General features: G+C 37.5%; 1 non-coding gene across 1 annotated transcript; it reads left to right on the forward strand.

The window, feature by feature from the left end:
- The first annotated feature begins 660 nt into the window (after positions 1–660).
- On the forward strand, positions 661–764 carry LOC112761471 (small nucleolar RNA R71). The gene has a single exon (XR_003181866.1). It is a non-coding gene; the product is annotated as a small nucleolar RNA R71 (small nucleolar RNA).
- Positions 765–6,902: the final 6,138 nt, after the last annotated feature.

Consider the following 6,902-nt stretch of genomic DNA (forward strand, 5'->3'; position numbering starts at 1 on the left):
TCCAAATTTCTAATGGAGGACCTTGTTTCAGTCATGAAACTTTGAGTGGTTTTAATTAAATCAGAGACTACAGTTGCTAATTCAGAGTGGTTCTGCTTGGAATTCTCTGTTTATTGCTGAGAAGATGATGAAAAAGGTTTGCTATTGCTAAACCTATTTCTTCCACCATTATTGTTGTTGAAGCCTTGTTGAGGCCTCTGTTGATCCTTCCATTAGAGGTTTGGATGATTTCTCCATGAAGAATTATAGGTGTTTCCATAGGATTCTCCCATGTAATTCACCTCTTCCATTGCTGGGTTCTCAGGATCATAAGCTTCTTCTTCAGATGAAGTTTCTTTGGCACTGACTGTTGCTGCTTGCATTCCAGACAGACTTTGAGAAATCATATTGACTTGCTGAGTCAATATTTTGTTCTGAGCCAATATGGCATTCAGAGTATCAATCTCAAGAACTCCTTTCTTCTGATTTGTTCCATTATTCACAGGATTCCTTTCAGAGGTGTACATGAATTGGTTATTTGCAACCATTTCAATGAGTTCCTGAGCTTCTGCAGGTGTCTTCTTCAGATGAAGAGATCCTCCAGCAGAGCTGTCCAATGACATCTTGGATAGTTCAGAGAGACCATCATAGAAGATACCTATGATACTCCATTCTGAAAGCATGTCAGAAGGACACCTTCTGATCAATTGCTTGTATCTTTCCCAAGCTTCATAGAGGGATTCACCTTCCTTCTGTCTGAAGGTTTGGACTTCCACTCTAAACTTGCTCAATTTTTGAGGTGGAAAGAACTTTACCAAGAAGGCATTGACTAGCTTTTCCCAAGAGTTCAGGATTTCTTTAGGTTGTGAATCCAACCATGTTCTAGCTCTGTCTCTTACAGCAAAGGGAAAGAGCATAAGCTTGTAGACCTCGGGATCAACCCCATTGGTCTTGACAGTGTCACAGATTTACAAGAATTCAGCTAAGAACGGATGAGGATCTTCCAATGGAAGTCCATGAAACTTGCAATTCTGTTGCATCAGAGAAACTAATTGAGGCTTAAGCTCAAAGTTGTTTGCTCCAATGGCAGGGACTGAGATGCTTCTCCCATAGAAGTCGGGAGTGGGTGCAGTAAAGTCACCAAGCACCTTCCTTGCATTGTTGGCATTGTTGTTATTTTCGGCTGCCATGGCTTCTTCTTGTTTGAAAGTTTCTGTTAGGTCCTCTATAGAGAGTTGTACTTTAGCTTTTTTGAGCTTTCTCTTCAAGGTCTTTTCAGGTTCAAGATCAGCTTCAACAAGAATGCCCTTATCCTTGCTCCTGCTCATATGAAAAGAGAGGAGAAGAAAATATGGAATTCTCTATGTCACAGTATAGAGATTTCTTGAGGTGTCAAAGGAAAATAAAAATAGAAGAATGAGGTAGAGAAGAGAGAATTCGAACTTATCAAGAGGGATAGAGTTCGATTGCTGATAATGGAGAAGTGTTAGTCCTTTAAATAAAAGGATTTGGGAAGAGGGGAAGAATTTTCGAAATTAAAGTAAAAAAATTTGAAATAATTAAAAGAAATTTTAAAAATTTGGTAAATGATTTTCGAAAACTAAGATTGGGAAAGAAATTAAGTGATTTTTGGAAAAGATTTTGAAATTAGAAATCAAAAAGATATGATTGAAAATTAATTTTGAAAAAGATGTGATTGAAAAGATATGATTGAGAACCAAATTAAAAAGAGAAATTTTTAAAATTAAAGTTGATTATTTGACTAACAGGAAATTAAAAGATATGATTCTAGAATTAAAATTTGATCCTTTCTTAATAGGCAAGTAACAACTTGAAAATTTTGAGTTAAATCATTAATTGTAACAAGGATTTTCAAAAATAATAATAATTTAAAAAAATGGAAAGAAATTGATTTTGAAAAGATATGATTGAAGAGATATGATTTGAAAAAGAATTGATTTTGAAAAATTATGAATATTTGAAAAAGATTTGAATTAAAAACAAAATCTTCCCTCTAGTGTCCTCCTGGCGTTAAACGCCCAGAATGGCATCCATTCTGGCGTTTAACGCCCAAAATGCTACCTTTTTGGGCGTTTAATGCCCAGCCAGGTACCCTGGCTGGCGTTTAAACGCCAGTTTTCCTTCCTCACTGGGCGTTTTGAACGCCCAGCTTTTTCTCTGTAATTCCTGTACTGCATGTTCTGAATCTTCAATTCTCTGTTTTATTGACTTGAAAAGACATGGTTGGAAAACTAAGATTAAACAAATAATGCATGTAGGACACCAAACTTAGAAGTTTGTATACTAAGGACTATAACAATTTGAAAATGCATATGAGAAACAACAAAAGACACAAAACAAGAGAATTTAAAGATCAGAGCAAGGAAATCATCAAGAACAACTTGAAGATCAATGAAGAACATAATGCATGTAATTTTCGAAAATTAGAAGAATGCAATTGACACCAAACTTAAGATTAGACACTAGACTCAAACAAGAAACATAAAATATTTTTTATTTTAAGATTTTATAAATTTTTTTTGTAATTTTTTCGAAAATTAAGTGGAAAAAGAGAAAAAAAAGGACTTCAAAATTCTTAATGAGAATTCCAGAAATCATGCAATGTTAGTCTAAAACTCCGGTCCAGGAATTAGACATGGCTTACTAGCCAGCCAAGCTTTCAGTGAAAGCTTCGGTCCAAAACACTAGACATGGCCAATGGCCAGCCAAGCTTTAGCAGATCATTATGTTCAACAGCAAGATTGATAGAAATCAACAAGCCCTTATGATGATAAGTTGAAACCTCGGTCCAAAAGATTAGACATGGCTTCACAGCCAGCCAGACTTCAATAGATCATCATGAAACTTTAGAATTCATTCTTAAAAACTCTGAAGAACAGAATAGAAAATTTTTTTTTGTATTTTTTTGAAAATTTTTTCGAAAATAAAAAGTAAAAAGCTTAAACATAAAATAAAATTACCTAATCTAAGCAACAAGATGAACCGTCAGTTGTCCAAACTCGAACAATCCCCGGCAACGGCGCCAAAAACTTGGTGCACGAAATTGTGATCATCAATGGCGCCAACAACTTGGTACGCACAATTGTAATCTCAACCCTTTATCACAACTCTGCACAACTAACCAGCAAGTGCACTGGGTTGTCCAAGTAATAGACCTTATGTGAGTAAGGGTCGATCCCACGGAGATTGTCGTCTTGAAGCAAGCTATGGTCATCTTTTAAATCTCAGTCAGGTGGATTCAAATGGTTATGGAGAATTGATAATCAAAATATGATTAAAACATAAAATAAAGATAGAGATACTTATGCAATTCATTGGTAGGAATTTCAGATAAATGTATGGAGATGCTTTGTTCCTTCTGAACCTCTGCTTTCCTATTGCCTTCTTCCAACATTCATACTCCTTTCCATGGCAAGCTGTATGTTGGGTTTCACCATTGTCAATGGCTACCTCCCGTCCTCTCAGTGAAAATGTTCCAAATGCGCTGTCACCGCACGGCTACTCAGCTGTTGGTTCTCGATCATGTTGGAATAGGATCCATCGATCCTTTTGCGTCTGTCACTACGCCCAACACTCGCGAGTTTGAAGCTTGTTACAGTCATCCCTTCCCAGATCCTACTCGAAATACCACAGACAAGGTTTAGACTTTCCATATCTCAGGAATGGCCGCCAATTGATTCTAGCCTATACCACGAAGATTCTAATCTTAGATTAGAAACCCAAGAGATACTCATTCAAGCTTGTTTGCATGTAGAATGGAAGTGGTTGTCAGGCATGCGTTCATAGGTGAGAATGGTGATGAGTGTCACGGATCATCACATTCATCATGTTGGAGAATGAATGGATATCTTAGAACAGAAATAGGCTTGAGTTGAATAGAAAAACAATAGTACTTTGCATTAATTCATGAGGAACAGCAGAGCTCCACACCTTAATCTATGGTGTGTAGAAAATCCACCGTTGAAAATACAAAAGTGATAATGGTGATCATTGGCTTCGGCCCCAGAGAGGGAACCAGAAGAACCAAGATCAAAAGTATGATCAAGTGTGTCTAAAGTCTCCAAATACAATAACAAAAGGTCCTATTTATAGAAAACTAGTAATCTAGGGTTTACAGAAATGAGTAAATGATGCAGAATCCACTTCCGGGCCCACTTGGTGTGTGCTTGGGCTGAGTATTGAAGCTTTCATGTGTAGAGGCTTTTCTTGGAGTTAAACGCCAGATTTTGTGCCAGTTTGGGCATTTAACTCCAGCTTTTATGCTAGTTCTGGCGTTTTGACGCCAGAATTTCTATGCTGACTTGAAATGCCAGTTTGGGCCATCAAATCTCAAGCAAAGTATAGACTATTATATATTTCTAGAAATCCCAGGATGTCTACTTTCCAACGCAATTGAGAGCGCGCCAATTGGGCTTCTGTAACTCCCGAAAATCCACTTTGAGTGCAGGGAGGTCAGAATCCAACAGCATCTGCAGTCCTTTTTCAGCCTCTGAATCAGATTTTTGCTCAAGTCCCTCAATTTCAGCCAGAAAATACCTGAAATCACAGAAAAACACACAAACTCATAGTAAAGTCCATAAATATGATTTTTATTTTAGAAACTAATAAAAACATAATAAAAACTAACTAAAATATACTAAAAATATACTAAAAACAATGCCAAAAAGCGTATAAATTATCCGCTCATCAATGGCCTTAGAGGCTTACTTGAGAGATAAGTTGTATAAGTTGTTTTACCTCCAAAACTCTGCATTTTACTATTTGTAACTAGTCGGCTTAAACTCCGCAAGCTAGGCTAGTTCTCTATGAATAATATATTCTTATATCCATATATGTTCTATTTTCTTGCATCTATATCTCGTATCATATGCGTTAGCTTCGTGTGAATGTTTTGCACTTTTTTAATTCTGTCTTTGAGCTTAATCCTTCATCGGGCTTCTAGAATATATTATTTTCTTCTATATATAAATATGTATAAGCCTTAGAATTGTCATGACCCTTGATTAACCTTTGCTTTACGAATAGAGTTAAGGCATAGGGTAATTAGGGTGTTACATTACTCAACTCCTTCATGAACTTGGAATAAAGAGGCATTTACTCAAAGGCCTCTGCAAATGAAATGTTGATTTCAAATTTCTTAAAGATTTCTAAAAATTAGGAAAATTACTTGTCCTTAGATGCTTTCTGAAGTCTCTGAGGGTATGGCATTTTAGCCTTGTACTCTAGAGCCTTAGGTAAAGGGTTATCTAGATGCCTTATGGGGGAATTCTTTGAGTTTTTATTGGCATCCAGCACCCTTCATGATGGGCGTTCAGCGCCCTCCCTGGTGCTCCCTGCTGGGCGTTCAACGCCCTCCCTAGCACTATTTGTTTCTGCAATTTTCCTCTCTCATGTCTCTTTTTCAACTAGCTCCTCACTACTGTTAGGTTGAGTGACTACAGTCTTGCCACTTCTCAACCGAACAACCTAGTACTCTTCCCTGGAATTTGAAACTATGTCGCTGGGTTTCTCTGGTGTTTTCTTGTGCACTTGATCCATTCGCATCTCTAAATTTCAGAGTGAAGCTCTAATTTCTTGCATAAAGTTGTGTTGGCTCTTAATGAGTTTTGCAATCATGGATGCCAAGTCAGGGCCATTCTGGGGTTGAGGAGGTTGAAAATAAAGATTGTTAAATTGATTCTGATTGACCCTGCCCTGAAAATTGTTGGCATGAAGTGGTTGTTGCTTCTGAGGTTGCTCTCCCCACCCAAAGTCTGAGGATAAGTGGAATCATTAAGAATTTTGGAGGAATTTTCCATGTAATTGACTTGCTCAGGCATGTACTAGCTATAACTGCATATCTTACCTTGAGGGAATCCACCACTCATATCATAAGGAGTATCTGGGGGAACATGTTGAACATTAGCAACTGAACTTTGCATCTCATTCAAATGTTGAGTAATGAGGCTCATTTGTTGAGATAAGAGCTTGTTTTGAGAAAGAAGTGTGTCTACAACATCCACCTCCATGACTCCTTTCTTCATTGAAGTCCTCTTAGAAGAGTATAAGTACTGGTTATTGGCAACCATCTCAATAAGCTCATTAGCCTCTTCAGGCATCTTCTTCATGTGCAAATAACCATCTGCAGAACTGTCCAGAGACATCTTGGCTATATCAGAGAGTCCTTCATAGGAAATATACACCCTGATCCAGTCTGAGAACATGTCAGAGGGATATTTTCTAAGCATCAGCTTGTACCTCTCCCAGGCTTCATAGAGGGACTCATTTTCTCCTTACATGAAGGTCTGAACATCTGTCCTTAGCTTGGTCAACCTTTGAGGAGGGAAGAACTTTCTCAAAAACTTGTTAACCACCTTATCACAAGTGTCCAGCCTTTCCTTGGGTTGTGCATCAAGCCATTGCTTTGCTCTGTCCCTCACAGTAAAGGGGAAGAGCATGAGCTTATAGACAATAGGATTCACTCCACTAGTATTCATGGTGTCACAAATCTGTATGAAGTTGGAAATGAAAAGACTGGAATCTTCCTGAAGGATCCTGTGAAACTGGCAGTTTTGTTACACCAGAGTAATCAGCTATGGCTTTAGCTCAAAATCATTTTCTCCAATAGAGGGTACAACAATACTTTTCCCATAGAAATCAGGGGTGGGAGCAGTGTATGAGCCCAAGGTCCTTCTAGGTTGTCCATTTCCATGTAGATCCATGATGAACGTCCTCCTATTTCTGCACACACAAACAGAAAACAAAGCAAAGTAGGAGTCTCTATGTCAGAGTACAGAGAACTCCTAGTGAGATATCCTACGTAAAAAGATAAAATAAAATAAAGCAATTAAATAAACTAAAAAGGAAAATAAACTTAGAAGTTTGAAAACTACACAAGGAAGATTACTAGGATTTTTGAAAAT

Source organism: Arachis hypogaea, chromosome 16 (genome assembly GCF_003086295.3).
Source record: "Arachis hypogaea cultivar Tifrunner chromosome 16, arahy.Tifrunner.gnm2.J5K5, whole genome shotgun sequence".
NCBI classification, from domain to species: domain Eukaryota; kingdom Viridiplantae; phylum Streptophyta; class Magnoliopsida; order Fabales; family Fabaceae; genus Arachis; species Arachis hypogaea.